Source organism: Heptranchias perlo, chromosome 6, assembly GCF_035084215.1.
Source record: "Heptranchias perlo isolate sHepPer1 chromosome 6, sHepPer1.hap1, whole genome shotgun sequence".
Classification (NCBI taxonomy): Eukaryota; Metazoa; Chordata; class Chondrichthyes; order Hexanchiformes; family Hexanchidae; genus Heptranchias; species Heptranchias perlo.
This window is the reverse complement of record NC_090330.1, coordinates 72,755,651-72,778,293: the sequence shown is the minus strand read 5'-3', so window position 1 is coordinate 72,778,293 and position 22,643 is coordinate 72,755,651. Positions and strand designations below refer to the sequence as shown.

General features: G+C 45.3%; 1 long non-coding RNA gene across 2 annotated transcripts in view; it reads left to right on the top strand.

Moving 5' to 3' along the window:
- The window catches only part of LOC137322554 (uncharacterized), a 43,821-nt gene that overhangs the window by 6,381 nt on the left and 14,797 nt on the right, over positions 1 to 22,643 (top strand). The gene's annotated exons all lie outside the window — the stretch shown is intronic.

Sequence of the window (22,643 nt, the reverse complement as noted above, 5' to 3'; positions counted from 1 at the left end):
AAAAATCAGATTAGCCAAGATCTCATTAAATGGCGGAGCAGGCTCGAGGGGCCGAATGGCCGACTCCTGCTCCTATCTGTTATGGTCTGATGGTTATGAACTCTATCAAAACCGTTCATGATTTTGAACAATTCCATCAAATCTCCTCTGAACTTTCTTTGTTCTTTTTTTTATTCGTTCACGGGATGTGGGCGTCGCTGGCGAGGCCAGCTTTTATTGCCCATCCCTAATTGCCCTCGAGAAGGTGGTGGTGAGCCGCCTTCTTCAACCGCTGCAGTCCGTGTGGTGACGGTTCTCCCACACTGCTGTTAGGAAGGGAGTTCCAGGATTTTGACCCAGCGACAATGAAGGAGCGGCGATATATTTCCAAGTCGGGATGGTGTGTGACTTGGAGGGGAACGTGCAGGTGGTGTTGGTCCCATGTGCCTGCTGCTCTTGTCCTTCTAGATGGTAGAGGTCGCGGGTTTGGGAGGTGCTGTCGAAGAAGCCTTGGCAAGTTGCTGCAGTGCATCCTGTGGATGGTACACACTGCAGCCACAGTGCGCCGGTGGTGAAGGGAGTGAATGTTTAGGGTGGTGGATGGGGTGCCAATCAAGCGGGCTGCTTTATCTTGGATGGTGTCGAGCTTCTTGAGTGTTGTTGGAGCTGCACTCATCCAAGCAAGTGGAGAGTATTCCATCACACTCCTGACTTGTGCCTTGTAGATGGTGGAAAGGCTTTGGGGAGTCAGGAGGTGAGTCACTCGCCGCAGAATACCCAGCCTCTGACCTGCTCTCATAGCCACAGTAATTATATGGCTGGTCCAGTTAAGTTTCTGGTCAATGGTGACCCCCAGGATGTTGATGGTGGGGGATTTGGCGATGGTAATGCCGTTGAATGTCAAGGGGAGGTGGTTAGACTCTCTCTTGTTGGAGATGGTCATTGCCTGGCACTTATCTGGCGCGAATGTTACTTGCCACTTATCAGCCCAGGCCTGGATGTTGTCCAGGTCTTGCTGCATGCGGGCTCGGACTGCTTCATTATTTGAGGGGTTGCGAATGGAACTGAACACTGTGCAGTCATCAGCGAACATCCCCATTTCTGACCTTATGATGGAGGGAAGGTCATTGATGAAGCAGCTGAAGATGGTTGGGCCTAGGACACTGCCCTGAGGAACTCCTGCAGCAATGTCCTGGGGCTGAAATGATTGGCCTCCAACAACCCCTACCATCTTCCTTTGTGCTAGGTATGACTCCAGCCACTGGAGAGTTTTCCCCCTGATTCCCATTGACTTCAATTTTACTAGGGCTCCTTGGTGCCACACTCGGTCAAATGCTGCCTTGATGTCAAGGGCAGTCACTCTCACCTCACCTCTGGAATTCAGCTCTTTTGTCCATGTTTGGACCAAGGCTGTAATGAGGTCTGGAGCCGAGTGGTCCTGGCGGAACCCAAACTGAGTATCGGTGAGCAGGTTATTGGTGAGTAAGTGCCGCTTGATAGCACTGTCGACGACACCTTCCATCACTTTGCTGATGATTGAGAGTAGACTGATGGGGCGGTAATTGGCCGGATTGGATTTGTCCTGCATTTTGTGGACAGGACATACCTGGGCAATTTTCCACATTGTCGGGTAGATGCCAGTGTTGTAGCTGTACTGGAACAGCTTGGCTTGAGGCGCAGCTAGTTCTGGAGCACAAGCCTTCAGCACTACAGCTGGGATGTTGTCAGGGCCCATAGCCTTTGCTGTATCCAGTGCATTCAGCCGTTTCTTGATATCACGTGGAGTGAATCGAATTGGCCGAAGACTGGCTTCCGTGATGGTGGGGATATCGGGAGGAGGCCGAGATGGATCATCCACTCGGCACTTCTGGCTGAAGATGGTTGCAAACGCTTCAGCCTTGTCTTTTGCACTCACGTGCTGGACTCCGCCGTCATTGAGGATGGGGATGTTTGCAGAGCCTCCTCCTCCCGTTAGTTGTTTAATTGTCCACCGCCATTCACTTCTGGATGTTGCAGGACTGCAGAGCTTTGATCTGATCCGTTGGTTGTGGAATCGTTTAGCTCTGTCTATAGCATTTTGCTTCCGCTGTTTAGCATGCATGTAGTCCTGAGTTGCAGCTTCTCCAGGTTGGCACCTCATTTTTAGGTATACCTGGTGCTGCTCCTGGCATGCTCTTCTACACTCCTCATTGAACCAGGGTTGATCCCCTGGCTTGTTGGTAATGGTAGAGTGAGGAATATGCCGGGCCATGAGGTTACAGATTGTGCTGGAATACAATTCTGCTGCTGCTGATGGCCCACAGCGCCTCATGGATGCCCAGTTTTGAGCTGCTAGATCTGTTCTGAATCTATCCCATTTAGCACGGTGGTAGTGCCACACAACACGTTGGATGGTGTCCTCAGTGCGAAGACGGGTCTTCATCTCCACGAGGACTGTGTGGTGGTCACTCCTACCAATACTGTCATGGACAGATGCATTTGCGACAGGTAGATTGGTGAGGACGAGGTCAAGTAAGTTTTTCCCTCGTGTTGGTTCGCTCACCACCTGCCGCAGGCTCATTCTGGCAGCTATGTCCTTCAGGACTCGGCCAGCTCGGTCAATAGTGGTGCTACCGAGCCACTCTTGGTGATGGACATTGAAGTCCCCCACCCAGAGTACATTTTGCTACGCTCAGTGCTTCCTCCAAGTGGCGCTCAACATGGAGGAGGACTGATTCATCAGCTGAGGGAGGGCTGTAGGTGGTAATCAGCAGGAGGTTTCCTTGCCCTAAGGCGAGGGCAAGGAAATTCTCCTTTTCCAAGGAGAATAACGCCAATTTCTCCAGTCTCTCCACATAAGTGAAGTCCCTCATCCCTGGTACCATTCTAGATGATTAATAAAGACAGATTTAATTAATACAAGCTAAAGTAAGAAACATGAAAGCGTTGCTTAAAGTAGGGAAGCAGTGCCTCTTTAAGATGCATTGATTGTACATAAATAGCATTGAGGTACTAGTTCTCCTTTAATTGAAGGAAAGGTGTGCCAAGACACACCAGGCTAGTCTTATAGCTCCAGATGTACAGTCAACTGGAACAAAGGCAAGCATGTAGGGCATGTTAAACCATCTGCTGAGTTAGCAGGAGTAAAGCGACCAGATTTCCAATCCATAACCCAGCTCATGAATGCAAAGGCAAGGCTGAAGCGTTTGCAATCATCTTCAGCCAGAAGTGCCGAGTGGATGATTCATCTCAGCCTCCTCCCGATATCCTCATTAACACAGAAGCCAGTCTCCAGCCAATTTGATTCACTCCACGTGATATCAAGAGACGGCTGAGTGCACTAGATACAGCAAAGGCTATGGGCCCCGACAACATCCCGGCTGTTGTGCTGAAGACTTGTGCTCCAGAACTAGCCATGCCTCTAGCCAAGCTGTTCCAGTAGAATCCCCCGCCGAATCCCCCACCATCAACATCCTGGGGGTCACCATTGACCAGAAACTTAACTGGACCAGCCACGTAAATACTGTGGCTACACAAGCAGGTCAGAGGCTGGGTATTCTGCGGTGAGTGACTCACCTCCTGACTCCCCAAAGCCCTTCCACCATCAACAAGGCACAAGTCAGGAGTGTGATGGAATACTCTCCACTTGCCTGGATGAGTGCAGCTCCAACAACACTTAACAAGCTGGACACCATCCAGGACAAAGCAACCCGCTTAATTGGCACCCCATCCACCACCCTAAACATTCACTCCCTTCACCACCAGCGCATCATGGCAGCCGTGTGTACCATCCACATGATGCACTGCAGCAACTTGCCAAGGCTTCTTCGATAGCACCTCCCAAACCCGCGACCTCTACCATCTAGAAGGACAAGGGCAGCAGGTACATGGGACCAACACCACCTGCACGTTCCCCTCCAAGTCACACACCATCCTGACTTGGAAATACATCGCCGTTCCTTCATCGTCGCTGGGTCAAAATCCTGGAACTCCCTACCTAAGAGCACTGTGGGAGAACCTTCACCAGACGGACTGCAGCGGTTCAAGAAGGTGGCTCACCACCACCTTCTCAAGGGCAATTAGGGATGGGTAATAAATGCTGGCCTTGCCAGCGATGACCACATCCCATGAACAATTTAAAAAAGCTACAACACTGATATCCACCCGACAAATTGGAAGATTGCCCAGGTATGTCATGTCCACAAAAAGCAGGACAAATCCAATCCAGACAATTACCGCCCCATCAGACTACTTTTGATCATCAGCAAAGTGATAAAAGGTGTTGGGGACAGTGCTATCAAGCGGCACTTACTCACCAATAACCTGCTCACCGATGCTCAGTTTGGGTTCCGTCATGATCAAACCTCATTACAGCCTTGGTCCAAACATGGACAAAAGAGCTGAATTCCAGAGGTGAGGTGAGAGTGACTGCCCTTGACATCAAGGCAGTATTTGACTGAATGTGGCATCAAGGAGCCTTAGTAAAATTGAAGTCAATGGGAATCGGGGGAAAACTCTCCAGTGGCTGGAGTCATACCTAGCACAAAGGAAGATGGTCGTAGTTGTTGGAGGCCAATCATCTCAGCTCCAGAACATTGTTGCAAGGGTTCCTTAGGGCAGTGTCCTCGGCCCAAACCTTCTTCAGCTGCTTCATCAATGACCTTCCCTCCATCATAATGTCAGAAGTAGGGATGTTTGCTGATGATCGCACAGTGTTCAGTTCCATTCGCAACCCCTCAGACAATGAAGCAGTCCATGCCCGCATGCGGCAAGACTGGACAACATCCAGGCCTGGGCTGATAAGTGGCAAGTAACATTCGCGCCACACAAGTGCCAGGCAATGACCATCTCCAACAAGAGAAAGTCTAACCACCTCCCCTTGACATTCAACAGCATTACCATAACCGAATACGCCACCATCAACAACCTGGGCGTCACCATTGACCAGAAACTTAACTGGACAAGCCATATAAATACTGTGGCTACAAGAGCAGGTCAGAGGCTGGGTATTCCGCGGCAAGTGACTCACCTCCTGACTCCCCAAAGCCTTTCCACCATCTACAAGGCACAAGTCAGGAGTGTGATGGAATACTCTCCACTTGCCTGCATGAGTGCAGCTCCAACAACAGTCAAGAAGCTCGACACCATCCAGGACAAAACAGCCCGCTTGATTGGCACCCCATCCATCACCCTAAACATTCACTCCCTCCACCACGGCGCGCCATGGCTGTAGTGTATAGTATTCACAAGATGCACTGCAGCAGCTCGCCAAGGCTTCTTTGACAGCACCTTCCAAACCCGCAACCTCTACCACCTAGAAGGACAAGGCCAGCAGGTGCATGGGAACACCACCACCTGCACGTTCCCCTCCAAATCACACACCATCCTGACTTGGAAATATATCACCGTTTCTTCATCATTGCTGGGTCAAAATCCTGGCACCCCTACCTAACTGCACTGTGAGAGAACCTTCATCACACGGACTGCACCGGTTCAAGAAGGCAGCTCACCACCACCTTCTCAAGGGCAATTTGGGATGGGCAATAAATGCTGGCCTTGCCAGCGATGCCCACATCCCATGAACGATTAAAAAAATCCCTAAACTGTCACACCTTTCGCCTTTTGTTAGGCATCGTTTTTTTAATTTCTCTGATGCGCATCAAAACAATTGATTCGAACACATGGCATGGCAAAAGCAAGGGAAAAGGAGTTGAGGCGAACAACAAATTGAATTTCACTATATCCACATATAGGAAATCCAATGCGAGATTCAATTACCATAGAATCAGAAGTATTGGTCGCGATATTTACGGGAAGGCAGGGGAGGCCCGAAACGGCCAAGGAACGCGGCAAGACCAGGTCGCAGAGGTCCTGCTGAATTTAACGGCAGATCTCATTATCACTTTTTCATCTGTTTCCAGCCGGGCAGCTGGTTAAATTGACAGCCTAGCCGGCAGCTGGGCGGGAAATCCAGCAGCAGGAGACAGCAACCAGCGACCCTTGGGGTCGGTCCCTGGCAATTGGGGGAGGTGGGATCGGCAGCGATCGCGGCATGGAGAGAAAAGCATCGAGGCTTGGTGGGGGGGGGAGGTCGGCAGTCGTGGCAGTGGGGCCAGAGAGGCCCTAGGAAACCCATGCAGCAACTGTAAAATTTAAATCTGCACTATGGGAGCCCAATTGAAAAATGTTAACGAATTGTCCCGCTTCTCCAAGGCAGGACACTCGGACACCACGAACCCTGCCAGCGCAAAAACAGCAACAGGCGCATACCCGGCGGGTTGGCATTATATTCCCCATTTTTCATTTTTAACTCCCCTCCAACAATCTCCCACCCGTCATGGGCGGGTTAATATCGAGGCCATTATCTTTTTACCATAAGTTGTTGAGTCATCTGCAGGCACAAAGCATTCAGAGATGGGTTAAAAAAAATCAGGCTGGGTGTTATTTTCACAGCCTCCAAACATTGTAGTTTAGATGGTTCCATTATATTTTACTGAATCATTGAAATGATTAAGATCGCTTAATTTCTTTAATTGCAATAAATTGTTGTCTATTTCAAGATGGATTCATAATAATTTGCATATGATTTGAAATATGTTTACTGGAAGAGCAGGTCCATGATTAGGGTGTTTGTGCCCTCCATTCTGTTTTGTGTTGGAGAGACTGATTATTTCAGAGTTGCCTAGCCTCAGAATTGGATTTCAGTGAGATTATTGAGCACAGTGAACCAACCCTGACCTGATCCTCACTCCGCAAATTGTTTTTCTAAATGTTAGATCCTAAAATTGCCACATTGATGTTGTAGGGCTATCTTAGCATTGCAGCTGCTAGATATTGCACCCTTTTTAAAATTTATATTTACTATCAAAATAACATTTGTAACCTGAACTGCATATTCAATAGTGCAAACTTTGCAAATGTTGGTAAAGGGTAAATTGGAATAATTTCACTGAGGTTGCAATAATTGTTTTAAGACAGTGAGACTCACCGAAAATCAGTGACACTTGCATATTATTTCAAAGTATAGGCTGTAGGTGGAGATCTAACAGTATAAATGTGCCTGCTTTATCCATTAGGTTAGCTGTGTATGTTTTAACATATCTTCACTTTATCGTGACATATGAACAGTTTTTTATGGACCTTATTACAGCAATGGTATTTGTTAATCCTAATAACCATAGAAAAGATATCTGGAGCCATCACAAAAAAAAGCTGAAACAAAAAAAAAGCAGTTCCAGTGTAATTAAAAAGGCCGTAAATGTGTAAAACCTCACTGATTTTGCACAAGTCCCAAAATGATATATTACCTTTTCGTCGAACAAATAACCTTCTGTCATATCATTGCATTTTCCATTATTCTGTGATTTTAAGAGTGTATAAAATTCAGCAATTTCATTTCTGAAATCACCAAACAAACATCGTTGTTCAGCACCTTGCGTCTAAACATTTTTATGAGTGACAGGAGGAAGAGGGTGTTGGACTTGGATTCAATCCACTCCATAATCTCACTGAAATTCATTACTGGAAATTGCCAGCTCTTCTGTAAATGATTTCTGTCAGTATAAGGAATTATTTTAATTCAGCACAAATCTTTGAGAGATTTCACTGAATGTAATGCAATTCATTTTTGGAAACCAGTGGCAACATGGGTTAACGTTCAGCCCACCATGTCAAAACAAGTCCTCTTAAAACCATAATATAATGTGGTCCCACCATTTTGGGGCTTGTCATTATGTTCACTCTGGGACTCCTTGGGGACCACTTCCTACTTTATCCTGGAGAAATTTGCCTTAGCAAGTTATGTTACTCTTTTATATGTTCTTAATACTGTGTTGCCCTTGTGCTCATTTTTAATCTTGTCTTATTAAGTGAACCGTCAGCTTATCAGAACTCCAAAGAAGCTCTGGGTTCTATTTTCACAAGATCACCATTTAAAAGACATTGTGGAAGTGTCATCAAACTATGAAAAGTTATGATTTTAAAAATTAAAGGAGAGCTCAGGGAATTATTTTCAATACTCCAAGCCCTGTACATTACAAAAATCATAATAAAAACATAGGAACAGGAGTAGGCCATTCAGCTCCTCGATCCTGTTCAATTAGATCATGGCTAATCTGTACCTCAACTCTATTTATCCGTCTTTGGTCCATATGCCTTGATACCCTTACCTAACAAAAATCTATTGATCTCTGTCTTAAAATTTTCAATTGACCCAGCATCCAACCTGTCCTCATAATTTAACCCTTTAAGCCCCAATATCATTCTGGTGAATGTGCGCTACACCCTCCTCAAGGCAAGTATATGCTTCCTGACGTGTGAATCCCAAAACTGAATTGAATATTCCAGGTGGGATGTGACCAAGGCTCTGTACAACTGAAGCATAACTTCCTCCCCTTTGTATTCCAGGTCCCTTGAGACAAAGGCCAATATTCCATTAGCCTTTTTGTACCTGTGCATTAGCTTTTAGTGATTTGTGTACTTGGGCACCCAAATCCCTCTGCTCCTCCATAGTTCCTAATTTCTCACCATTAAGAAAATATTCTGATCTGTCTTTCTTGGATCTAAACTGCATGACCTCACAGTTCCCCACATTGAACGTCATTTGCCACAGTTTTGCCCACTTACTTAATCTGTCTATGTACTTTTGTAACCACATTCTCTCATCTGCACAACTTACTGTGCCTCCTAAATTAGTGTCACCTGCAAACTTAGATATACAACAGTACTTCTTCATCCATCATTAATATATATGGTGAAAAACCGAGGCCCCAGTACAGACCCCTGGGGAATACCAGCAATCAGAGTATGTTCTCTTTATCGCTACTTTCTGCCTCCAACCTCTCAACCAATTACCAACATAAAAACATCTTCTACATAAGGAGATTTGATGGAAGTATTCAAAATCATGAAGGGTTTAGATAAAAATAAATAAAGAGAAACTGTTCCCATTGGCGGAAGGGTCGAGAACCAGAGGACATGGATTTAAGGTGATTGGCAAAAGGACCAAAGCCGACATAAGGAAAAATGTTTTTTACGCAGCGAGTGGTTACAATCGGGACTGCGCTGCCTGAAAGGGTGGTGGAAGTACATTCAATCGTGGCTTCCAAAAAGGAACTGGATAAATACTTGAAGGGAAAAAAATTGCAGGGCTGTGTAGAAAGAACGGGGGAGTGGGACTAACTGGATTGTTCTTACAATGAGCCAGCACGGGCTCAATGGGCTGAATGGCTTCCTTCCATGCTGTAACCATTCTATGATTCTATAAACTTTCTCTCCAATTGTCACTCCTCCATTTATGGCTTCTCCTCTTTGCAAGTGGCTGTTCCGCTAAGGTCAGTGCTGAGGTCTCATATGGATCAGAATGTCATAGAATTTTACAGCACAGAAGGAGGCCATTCAACCCATCATGCCTGTGTCTTTTTTCTTAAAGATATATCCACTTAATCTGATGGTCCTGCCCCTTTCCCCAACAGCTTTATCAACTCATCCTCTCACTTCTAAAGAACCCCTCAGTTTCTCTTCTCCTTACTGCTTTTAAAGTGTTACCATTTAGTGAACATGTACTCTTCTCATTCTTCCTCAAAAAATGTATCACCTCACGTTTTTCTGCATTAAGTTTTATCCAAAATCAACTTGCTCGACCTATTAATCTGTTTATATCCTCCTGAAGTTTCTCTTCACAGTTAACTATGCTTCCTATTTTGTTGTCATTTGCAACTTTTTACATTGTGCCCCCAAGTCCAGATCATTTATTTATATTGAGAAGACCAATAGTCCCAGCATGCACCCCTGCATTCTTTCAGTCCAAAACATTAAGCACTAATCTCTATTTCTAATCTTTTAACCAACTTCATGGTGCCTCACTCCCTTTAATACATTGTACCTTAATTTTATCAACAAACGTTACATGCCTTTCAAAATCCATATACACAACATCCACTGCATTTCCCTTATTAATGCCCTCTGTTTTTTCCTCAAAAAATAATATTAAATTTTCAGGATGACTTGCCTTTTACAAATCCATGTTGGTTGTCCTTAATTAACCCATGTTTTTCTAGGTATGTATTAATTTTATCCAGTATTATGGCCTCTGGAAGCTTGCCCACAAGAGACATTAAACTATAGTTACATGGTTTATCCCTTTCTTCCGCTTTGCACAGAGATGTTAATTTGAACTAGTCTTGAGTCAGGTACCAAATGCATACATCCTGTGCCAAAGTTATTACATACAAGTAGTAAAGTGTGTTTTAGGCACAATGGACTGAAATATTTGTGGAAAAACCCAAACTGGAACAACTGTTGAGCGAAAAAAGTTAACGTTTTACTAAAAATAACATTTAATTTTGGCGGCCTGCATTTTTCTACAGGGGAGAATGATATCCCTCATAGAACCTGGTTGGAGCTCTTGCCTCGTGGGGAATGTCATTTGAATTTGTTAAAATGATAATAATGATTTTTTTCCCATCCATTGGGTGAATGTATCTTTATTTCCTTCCTGTTGCTAGTATTCCTTTTTTATCATATTATAAGACCATTATTACCATTAAATATTAAAATGAATAAAATAGAGGACCTACTGACAGTAACAAAAGATACTTAAAGTTGAAAACGTGAGAATTTATCTGCAGCAAAAAGGCCTTTCCATCCACCAACAGACAAATCCAGTGAAATGTATAGTGTTACTGAAATTTCTGAATGTGTTTTAAGATTCTCAGCTAATAATATCTTGAGGTCTTCACTGTTTGCTCCAGATACATTAAAATTTTATGCATAGTTCATGAAATCAAATGCTCTTTATGTCACTTCAGATCAGAGAACAGCATCCAACCCTGCGTTGCTTCAGAAGGCCATCGTGGTCACTTACCTTTTCAGATACTTGCTGCCTGGTGGATAGGAAATGGCTAACATTTAAGGAACGAATGCATGAATTGCAACAATTATACATTCCTTTCTGGCACAAAAACACAAAACGAAATGCGGCCCAACCATGACTAACAAAAGAAATTAAGGATAGTATCAGATCCAAAGAGGAGTCATATAAAGTTGCCAGAAAAAGTAGCAAGCCTGAGGATTGGGAGCAGTTTAGAATTCAGCAAAAAAGGACCAAGAGATTAAATAAGAGGGGAAAAATAGAGTATGAGAATAAACTTGCAAGGAACATAAAAGTGGACTGTAAAAGCTCCTACAAGTATGTAAAAAGAAAAAGATTAGTGAAGACAAATGTAGGTCCCTTACAGTCAGAAACGGGAGAATTTATAATGGGGAACAGGGAAATGGCAGAGCAATTAAACAAATACTTTGATTCTGTCTTCACGGAAGAGGACACAAATAACTTCCCAGAAATGCTGGGGAACCAAGGGACTAGTGAGAAGGAGGAATTAAAGGAAATTAGTATTAGTAAAAAAATAATGCTGGAGAAATTAATGGGACTGAAAGCCAATAAATCCGCAGGGCCTGATAATCTGTATCCCAGAGTACTGAAAGAGGTAGCCATGGAAATAGTGGATTCATTAGTTGTTATCTTCCAAAATTCTATAGATTATGGAACAGTTCCTGTAGATTGGAGGGTGGCAAATGTAACTCCACTATTTAAAAAGGGAGGGAGAGAGAAAACAGGGAACTACAGACCAGTTAGCCTAACATCAGTAGTAGGCAAAATGCTAGAGTCTATTATAAAGGATGTGATAACAGGACACTTAGAAAATACCAATGGGATTAGACAAAGTCAACATGGATTTATGAAAGGGAAATCATGTTTGACAAAACTACAGGAGTTTTTTGAGGATGTAGCTGGTAGAATAGATAAGGGAGAACCAGTGGATGTGGTCTATTTGGATTTTCAGAAGGCCTTTGATAAAATCCCACCTAAGAGATTAGTGTGCAAAATTAAAGCACATGGGATTGGTGGTAATATACTGGCATGGATTGAAAATTGGTTAACAGCCAGGAAACAGAGAGTAGGAATAAATGGGTCTTTTTTGGGTGACAGGCAGTGACTAGTGGGGTACCGCAGGGATCAGTACTTGGGCCCCAGCTATTCACAATATATATCAATGATTTGGATGAGGGAACCAAATGTAATATTTCCAAGTTTGCTGATGACTCAAAACTAGGTGGGATCGTGAGTTGTGAGGAGGATGCAAAGAGGCTCCAAGGCGATTTAGACAAGTTGACTGAGTGGGCAAATACATGGCAGATGCAGTATAATGTGGATAAATGTGAAGTTATCCACTTTGGAAGGAAAAACAGAAAGGCAGAATATTATTTAAATGGTGATAGATTGTGAAATGTTGATGTACAAAGGGACCTGGGTGCCCTTGTACACCAGTCACTGAAAGCAAATATGCAAGTGCAGCAAGCAGTTAGGAAGGCAAATGATATATTGGCCTTCATTGCAAGAGGATTTGAATACAGGAGCAAGGATGTCTTACTGCAGTTATACAGGGCCTTGGTGAGACCACACCTGGAATATTATGTGCAGTTTTGGTCTCCTTATCTAAGAAAGGATATACTTGCCATGGAGGGAGTGCAGCGAAGGTTCACCAGACTGATTCCTGGGATGGCAGGACTGTCGTATGAGGAGAGGTTGGGTCGACTCAGCCTGTATTCACTCGAGTTTAGAAGAATGAGAGAGGATCTTATTGAAACGTATAAAATTCAGACAGGGCTAGACAGACTGGATGCAGGGAAAATGTTTTCCCTGGCTGGGGGGGCAGGTCTAGAACAAGGGGGTCACAGTCTCAGGATACAGGGTAGGACATTTAGGACTAAAGTGAGGAGAAATTTCTTCACTCAGAGGGTGGAATTCTCTACCACAGAAGGCTGTGGAGGCCAAGTCACTGAATATATTTAAGAAGGAGCTAGATAAATTACTAGACACAAAAGAGAGAGGGAATATGGTATTGAGATAGAGGATCAGCCATGATCATATTGAATGGCGGAGCAGGCTCGAAGGGCCGAATGGCCTACTGCTGCTCCTATTTTCTATGTTTCTATGTTTCCATGCCTTGCCCCTCTTCGATCCTGAGGGTGTGCCAGGTGCAAGCGTTACCACCAACTTCTTTGGGCACCTTTCCAAATATGTGCCCAGCCAATGTTCCCAGAGGAGAATGAGGCAGGAGTACCATTAGGTCCTCTCCATTATTTCCATTCCATTACCATGCATGTCCCTGTTGTAGGCACAGGCACTCCACTCCTATCTCTTAGGGGTAGCCCTAGAAGTCTCAAGGGAACACAAAAGGATGGAGACCCAGCATCACGGATCACCTTTCCTTTCCCCCTGGGAACTGAGCACACAGTGGAGGATTAACAGCACCCATTTTTCTTGAAATGTGTCCTGTGAGTGCAACAGAACTACTAGGAGAACTTTCCACAGGTATAGCAGCAATATTCTATGTACTTGGACTATATATGAAATTAAGTGCTGCTGAGACAAAGAGACGTGCTTATCACAAAAAAACAAATGTATTTCTGGAGCCAGCTTTGCAATGGAGGTGTTCTGAGAATTCCATCTGAGGCCAGTGGAGCTAGTGAGGCCAGTAATGTTGATAGACAAAGAAGGAGTAAGGAGTGATAGTGGTTGTTTAAATTTGCAAGAGGCATGAATAAACTATGTCTTCGAAGAATTGAAAGGAACAAGATTTTCATTGCCTTACTGAAGGGTATGGATGAGATTAAGATACAGTGATTCAATCACTGAATTGCAAGAGATTGAAGGTTGTAAGCACTGAGATTGTTCAATATGATGGAGTTAATGAATGTAGAGTGGAATCATCGGCAAAAGAGTGGATTTTGGATTAAGGTTGGATGATGGGTGGAAGAGGCCATTGCTTTGAAAAGGGCAGATCCTGTATGCAGACCCTGTGAGACCCTTGAATTAATGGAAAGAGTCCAAGAATGTCAACAATTATATCACAGATAAGATGATTTGGTAAGAGGCCATGTGATGGTAACTTGGTTAGGAGCATACAGTGATAGATCCTGTCAAAGGATTTGGAGATGTTCAAGGCAGTGGCAGATGATTCATCAAAATGTTCAAGAGCAGAGTTCCAGAGGTGCGTAACACTGGGAACAAGATTACTAGTGGACAACCATGCTAAAAACTATAGTGCTGATCATGGATTATCCAGAACCTTCAAGGGATGGATAGTTCAAGAATTAACAGCAGCTTCCATGGCTTTAGAAAGTACCAATGTAAGGGCAACAGGCTGGTAGTTTGAAGTGTAAGAGCTGGCTACCTTTTAGGCATAGGATGAAGACAAGCAAATTTCAACAGCTAAGGAAATACAGACTAGGGCCCGGATATTAACCTGGAGCCAGGAAGAGAGCAGGGGCGTGGTTTTGAGTACGGGAATCCCAAAAGTGAGGGTTTCCCACAGGCCTTACTGAATTTAACGGTAGGACCCACTTTAAAAATTTTTGAACGGTTTCCCGCCCGATAGCCAGCTTGATTGACAGGCTGGGTATCTGTTGGGCGGAAAAGCAGCCAGGGAGCGGATGGAAGGTAAGTCAGAGTTTGGATGGTGGAGTCGGGGAGAGATTGGATTCTTTGGGGGTTGGATGAAGGAGTCAGGGAGAGATTGGAATCTTTGGGGGTTGGATGGGGGGTCGGGGAGAGATCAGTATCTTTGGGGGTTGGATGGGGGGTTGGGGAGAGATTGGAATCTTTGGGGTTTGGATGGGGGGTCGGGGAGAGATTGGAATCTTTGGGGGTTGGATGGGGGGTCGGGGAGAGATTGGAATCTTTGGGGGTTGGATGGAGGAGTCGGGGAGAGATTGGAATCTTTGGGGTTTGGATGGAGGAGTCAGGGAGAGATTGGAATCTTTGGGGTTTGGATGGAGGAGTCAGGGAGAGATTGGAATCTTTGGGGTTTGGATGGGGGGTCAGGGAGAGATTGGAATCTTTGGGGGTTGGATGGAGGAGTCAGGGAGAGATTGGAATGTTTGGGGGTTGGATGGGGGGGTCGGGGAGAGATTGGAATCTTTGGGGGTTGGATGGGGGGTCGGGGAGAGATTGGAATCTTTGGGGGTTGGATGGGGGGTCAGGGAGAGATTGGAATCTTTGGGGGTTGGATGGGGGGGTCGGGGAGAGATTGGAATATTTGGGGGTTGGATGGGGGGGTCGGGGAGAGATTGGAATCTTTGGGGGTTGGATGGAGGAGTCGGGGAGAGATTGGAATCTTTGGGGTTTGGATGGAGGAGTCAGGGAGAGATTGGAATCTTTGGGGGTTGGATGGGGGGTCAGGGAGAGATCGGGATCCTTGGAGGTTGGATGGGGGGGGTCGGGGAGAGATTGGAATCTTTGGGGGTTGGATGGGGGGTCGGGGAGAGATTGGAATCTTTGGGGGTTGGATGGGGGGTCGGGGAGAGATTGGAATCTTTGGAGGTTGGATGGGGGGTCAGGGAGAGATCGGGATCCTTGGAGGTTGGATGGTGGGGTGATCACAGGGGGAGGGTGGGGGAAGTTGGAGATCATTGGGGAGGTGAGGAACTGGAGATTGGATGATCTCGGACACTGGGGGGGGTCTCAGTCATCGATGGGGGGAGTTGGATATCGGTGGGGGGGGGGGTCAGCTGATCGCAGGGGTCCTTTCACGGAAAGTAAACTCCTTGAGCCTGGAGGAAACACTCCAGTTCCTCCTGGCCCACAAGCAGTGCAATAAAGGCACTTACCTCACGATCTGACCCTTCTCGCCTCCTTTTCACTGGCAAGATTCACGAACCCCGGGAAACCCATGCTGGAGACGTTAAATGTAAAAGTCGGTAAAAATCAATTTAAAAAGACCTAATTAACATCTCATAAGGATGTTACTTGCAGCAATAACTACCCGCCCAGCTGCACTAATTAGGTCCCTCCTGCGGCAAGTGGGCTACTCGCACGCATCCAAACGCATCTCCGTTAAACGCGGAAGTGGGCATGTTGGATCCGGGTTGAGGTCGCGCTTGAAAGATCAGTTATTTTGACTATTCACCTGCCCCCAATCCACCTGTTCTTTGGGCTTAAAAATCCCCTCGAGGAGTAAAAGAGATTAATAAAATGGCATAGAACAGGACATCTTGAGGACAATAGGAGGGATATAAATAAGACCAGTGGTCTTAATGGAATCAAGAGAGCAGAGGATCTGACGGACCTAGCAGGGATAAAATTTAGCATCAATCATAGTGATCAAGCAGAATGGGGCAATGGAAATTCTTTACCAGGATCATTGAAAATAAAATTAAAAATAGCAAATGCTTAAATAACATAGCAATCTTTTCAGATACTGATGGACCTACTAACTACATTGCTGGCATTACCTGTGTTTTTTTAGATTTTTAGCTCTTTGTAGTTGTTTTTTTATCTCATTAAGATTGGAGTTGGAGAAGAAATGTGAGCTAAAAATGTCAGCTTTGCAGAGCTGACAACTATGCTGTCAGGACTAATAGATGTTAATGGAATGGTTACACGAAGGGCAGGGAGACAGCAGTTTTCAAAGAAGCTGCAATTAACAGCTGTAATAATGGATTTACAGAGTTTGCTAAAAATGGTTCAGGATGCTTCAAACTGAACAAGGAAAAAGAAAGAACTTGCATTTATATAGCGCCTTTCACAACCTCAGGACGTCCCAAAGTGCTTTACAGCAAATGAAGTAATTTTGAAGTCACTGTTGTAATGTAGGAAATGTGGCAGCCTTTATGCTCACAGCAAGGTCCCACAAACAGCAATGTGATAATGACCAGATAATCTGTTTTAGTGATATTGGTTGAGGGATAAATATTAGCCAGGACACTGGGGAGAACTCCCTTGCTCTTTTTCAAAATAGTGCCATGAGATCTTTTACATCCACCTGAGAGGGCAGATGGGACCTTGGTTTAACATTGCATCCAAAAGACAGCACCTCCAACAGTGCAGCACTCCCTTAATACTGCACTGAAGTGTCAGCTAAGATTATGTGCTTAAGTCTCTGGAATAAGACTTGAACCCACAACCGTCGAACACAGAGGTGAGATTGCAGGCACTGAGCCATGGCTGGAACCAAGCAAAGTAGTTTGAATTTTTGAGAGAAACAGCAGAACGACAGACAATACTGAACTAAGATGTAATACGAGATCTGACAGAAAAGTATTGTAACATATATCGTAGAGAGGTTATAGGGACCATGTAAGCCAAATTTAACAGGTGCTGTTCCTTTAACAACTCCAACACAAAGCCAGGGCATGGTGGAGGAGGTCATTTACCTGCTATGAAAATCCATACCACTATACAGTCTGGATAAAGTTAATTGTAAACAATTTTACAACACCAAGTTATAGTCCAGCAATTTTATTTTAAATTCACAAGCTTTCGGAGGCTTCCCCCTTCGTCAGGTGAACGATGTGAAATGAAATCCTCAAAATGAAATCGCATTTATAATTCACAGAACAATGCTTGGTGAGTACAGACAGTTTTTTCAACTGCCCGTTGCCAAGGCAATCAGTGTGCAGACAGACAGGTGTTACCTGCCAGGTCTCACAGAATATACAAATCACCAAAAAAAAAACAACAAACAAAAAAAAACAGAGATAGAGAGGTAGAAACATAGAAAAGACAGCAACTGACCCGTTATATTAAAAACAGATAACATTTGTTCGCTGGTGGGGTAACGTGTAGCGTGACATGAACCCAAGATCCCGGTTGAGGCCGTCCTCATGGGTGCGGAACTTGGCTATCAATTTCTGCTCGACGATTTTGCGTTGTCGTGTGTCTCGAAGGCCGCCTTGGAGAACGCTTACCCGAAGGTCGGTGGATGAATGTCCATGACTGCTGAAGTGTTCCCCGACTGGGAGGGAACCCTCCTGTTTGGTGATTGTTGCGCGGTGTCCGTTCATCCGTTGTCGCAGCGTCTGCATGGTCTCGCCAATGTACCATGCTCTGGGGCATCCTTTCCTGCAACGTATGAGGTAGACAACGTTGGCCGAGTCACAGGAGTATGAACCATGCACCTGGTGGGTGGTGTCCTCTCGTGTGATGGTGGTATCTGTGTCGATGATCTGGCATGTCTTGCAGAGGTTACCGTGGCAGGGTTGTGTGGTGTCGTGGACGCTGTTCTCTTGAAAGCTAGGTCATTTGCTGCGAACGATGGTCTGTTTGAGGTTGGGTGGCTGTTTAAAGGCGAGTAGTGGAGGTGTGGGGATGGCCATAGCGAGGTGTTTGTCCTCATTGATGACATGTTGAAGGCTGCGGAGAACATGGCGTAGTTTCTCCGCTCCGGGGAAGTACTGGACGACAAAGGGTACTCTGTTGGTTGCGTCCCGTGTTAGTCTCCTGAGGAGGTCTATGCGATTTTTTGCTGTGGCCCGTCGGAACTGTCGATCGATGAGTCGAGCGTCATATCCCGTTCTTACTAGGGCGTCTTTCAGCGTCTGTAGGTGTCCATCGCGTTCCTCCTCGTCTGAGCAGACCCTGTGTATTCGCAGGGCCTGTCCATAGGGGATGGCCTCTTTGACGTGGTTAGGGTGGAAGCTGGAAAAGTGGAGCATCGTGAGGTTGTCCGTGGGCTTGCGGTAGAGTGAGGTGCTGAGGTGCCCGTCTTTGATGGAGATTCGTGTGTCCAAGAAAGAAACTGATTCTGAGGAGTAGTCCATGGTGAGCTTGATGGTGGGATGGAACTTGTTGATGTTATCGTGTAGTCTCTTTAGTGATTCCTTGCCGTGGGTCCATAGAAAGAAAATGTCGTCGATGTATCTGGTGTATAGTGTTGGTTGGAGGTCTTGTGCAGTGAAGAAGTCCTGCTCGAACTTGTGCATGAAAATGTTGGCGTATTGGGGTGCGAATTTGGTCCCCATGGCTGTTCCGTGTGTTTGAGTAAAGAACTGGTTATCGAAGGTGAAGACATTGTGATCCAGGATGAAACGGATGAGTTGTAGGATGGCGTCTGGAGATTACATTTTCTTTCTATGGACCCACGGCAAGGAATCACTAAAGAGACTACACGATAACATCAACAAGTTCCATCCCACCATCAAGCTCACCATGGACTACTCCTCAGAATCAGTTTCTTTCTTGGACACACGAATCTCCGCAAGCCCACGGACAACCTCACGATGCTCCACTTTTCCAGCTTCCACCCTAACCACGTCAAAGAGGCCATCCCCTATGGACAGGCCCTGCGAATACACAGGGTCTGCTCAGACGAGGAGGAACGCGATGGACACCTACAGACGCTGAAGGACGCCCTAGTAAGAACGGGATATGACGCTCGACTCATCGATCGACAGTTCCGACGGGCCACAGCAAAAAATCGCATAGACCTCCTCAGGAGACTAACACGGGACGCAACCAACAGAGTACCCTTTGTCGTCCAGTACTTCCCCGGAGCGGAGAAACTACGCCATGTTCTCCGCAGCCTTCAACATGTCATCAATGAGGACAAACACCTCGCTATGGCCATCCCCACACCTCCACTACTCGCCTTTAAACAGCCACCCAACCTCAAACAGACCATCGTTCGCAGCAAATTACCTAGCTTTCAAGAGAACAGCGTCCACGACACCACACAACCCTGCCACGGTAACCTCTGCAAGACATGCCAGATCATCGACACAGATACCACCATCACACGAGAGGACACCACCCACCAGGTGCATGGTTCATACTCCTGTGACTTGGCCAACGTTGTCTACCTCATACGTTGCAGGAAAGGATGCCCCAGAGCATGGTACATTGGCGAGACCATGCAGACGCTGCGACAACGGATGAACGGACACCGCGCAACAATCGCCAAACAGGAGGGTTCCCTCCCAGTCGGGGAACACTTCAGCAGTCATGGACATTCATCCACCGACCTTCGGGTAAGCGTTCTCCAAGGCGGCCTTCGAGACACACGACAACGCAAAATCGTCGAGCAGAAATTGATAGCCAAGTTCCGCACCCATGAGGACGGCCTCAACCGGGATCTTGGGTTCATGTCACGCTACATGTTACCCCACCAGCGAACAAATGTTATCTGTTTTTAATATAACGGGTCAGTTGCTGTCTTTTCTATGTTTCTACCTCTCTATCTCTGTTTTTTTTTGTTTGTTGTTTTTTTTTTGGTGATTTGTATATTCTGTGAGACCTGGCAGGTAACACCTGTCTGTCTGTCTGCACACTGATTGCCTTGGCAACGGGCAGTTGAAAAAACTGTCTGTACTCACCAAGCATTGTTCTGTGAATTATAAATGCGATTTCATTTCGAGGATTTCATTTCACATCGTTCACCTGACGAAGGAGGAAGCCTCCGAAAGCTTGTGAATTTAAAATAAAATTGCTGGACTATAACTTGGTGTTGTAAAATTGTTTACAATTGTCAACCCCAGTCCATCACCGGCATCTCCACATCATGGATAAAGTTAGATGTAGAGAGACCTGACACATAATGAAATTAGATTGGTCACAGTTGGCAGGCTAGGTTAGCTTTCTCATCGACCCACTCAAAGACAGGAGGCCTCTTCTTACATCTCTGAGATATCAACATTCAGAGATCTTTTGATTCTTTTGGAGGCAGGGGTTGTGGGGTTAGCACCCAGTTTCTCTGTCTGGGTGTGACAAAAATCAAACACTTCGAAGCATGGTAAACAAGGTTGGTGAGCTGCAGGCGCAAATAGCCACATGGGAATACGATGTTGTGGCGATAACGGAGTCTTAGATCAAAAAAGGGCAGGATTGGGTACTAAATATTCCTGGATACAAGGTGTTCAGGAAAGATAGGGAAGGAAAAAAAGGAGGGGGTTGGCAGTATTGAATAAGGAGAATATTGCAGTAGTGGAGAGAGAGAGGATGTCCTGCAGGGGTCAAGGACAGAGTCTATTTGGTTAGAGTTAAGAAATAAAAGAGTTGCCATTACACTACTGGGTGTATTCTATAGGCACCCAACTAGTGGGAAGGAAATAGAGGAGCAAATTTGCAGGGAAATTACAGACAGGTGCAAAAGCTATAGAGTAGTGATAGCTGGAGACTTCAACTATCCTAATATGGACTGGGTTAACAATAATAATATGAGGGGCACAGAGGGGAAGGAATATTTGAAATATGTTCAGGATAACTTTCTTAACCAGTACATTTCCAACCCAACGAGGAAGGAGGCATTGCTGGACTTGGTTTTAGGGAATGAGATGGGCCAAATGGAGCAAGTGTCAGTGGGGGAGCATTTAGGAAGCAGCGATCATAGTTTGGTATAGCTACGGAAAAGGACACAGACCACTTTAAAGTAAAAATACTCAATTGGAGGAGGGCCAATTTCAATGGGATGAGAACAAATCTTGCCCAGGTAAATTGGAATCAAAAATTGGAAGGCAAAACTGTCATTGAACAGTAGGAGAGATGGAGGAGGAGATGATTCAAGTTTAGTCTCGGCACATTCCCAAGAGGCAGAAAGGTAGGGCAACTAAAGCCAGAGCTCCCTGGATGACAAAAGAGATAGTGAGTAAGATGAAATGGAAAAAAGGGGCATATGACAGATGTCAGGTTGATAACGCAAGTGAGAACCATGCTAAATATAGAAAGTTCAGTGGGGAAGTGAAAAAGGAAATAAGAGGGACAAAGCGAGAGTATGAGAATAGACTGGCGGCCAACATAAAAGGGAATCCAAAAGTCTTCTACAGGCATGTAAACAGTAAACGGGTAGTAAGAGGAGGGGTGGGGCCAATTAGGGACCATAAAGGAGATCTACTCATGGAGGCAGGGGGGATGGCCGAGGTAATAAATGAGTACTTTGCATCCGTCTTTACCAAGGAAGAAGATGCTGCCAGAGTCTCAGTAAAGGAAGATATAGTTGAGATACTGGATGAACTAAAAATTGATAAAGAAGAGGTACTAGAAAGGCTAGCTGTACTTAAAGTAGATAAGTCACCCAGTCCAGATGGGATGCATCCTAGGTTGCTGAGGAATGTAAAGGTGGAGATTGCCATAATCTTCCAAACATGCGTAGATACGGGGGTGGTGCCAGAGGACTGGAGAATTGCAAATGTTACACCCTTGTTCAAAAAAGGGTGTAAGGATAAACCCAGCAACTATAGGCCAGTCAGTTTAACCTCAGTGGTGGGAAAACTTTTAGAAATGATAATCCAGGACAGAATTAATAGTTACTTGGATGAGTGTGGATTGATTAGGGAAAGCCAGCATGGATTTGTTAAAGGCAAATTGTGTTTAACTAACCTGATAGAGTTTTTTGATGAGGTAACAGATGAGGGCAATGCAGTTCATGTGGTGTATATGGACTTTCAAAAGGCGTTTGATAAAGTGCCGCATGGTAGGCTTATCATCAAGATTACGGCCTATGGAATAAAGGGGGCGGTAGCAACAAGGATACAGAATTGGCTAAGGGACAGGAAACAGGGAGTAGTGGTGAACGGTTGTTTTTTGGATTGGAGGGAGGTGTACAGTGGTGTTCCCCAGGGATCAGTGCTGGGACCACTGCTTTTCTTGATATATATTAATGACTTGGATTTGGGTGTGCAGGGCACAATTTCAAAATTTGCAGATGACACAAAACTTGGAAGGGTAGTAAACAGTGAGGAGGATAGTGATAGATTTCAAGATGATATGGACAGGCTGGGCGGACTTGTGGCAGATGAAATTTAATGCAGAAAAATGTGAAGTGATATATTTTGGTAGGAAGAATGAGGAGAGGCTATATAAACTAGAAGGCACAACTCTAAAAGGGGTACAGGAACAGAGAGATCTGGGG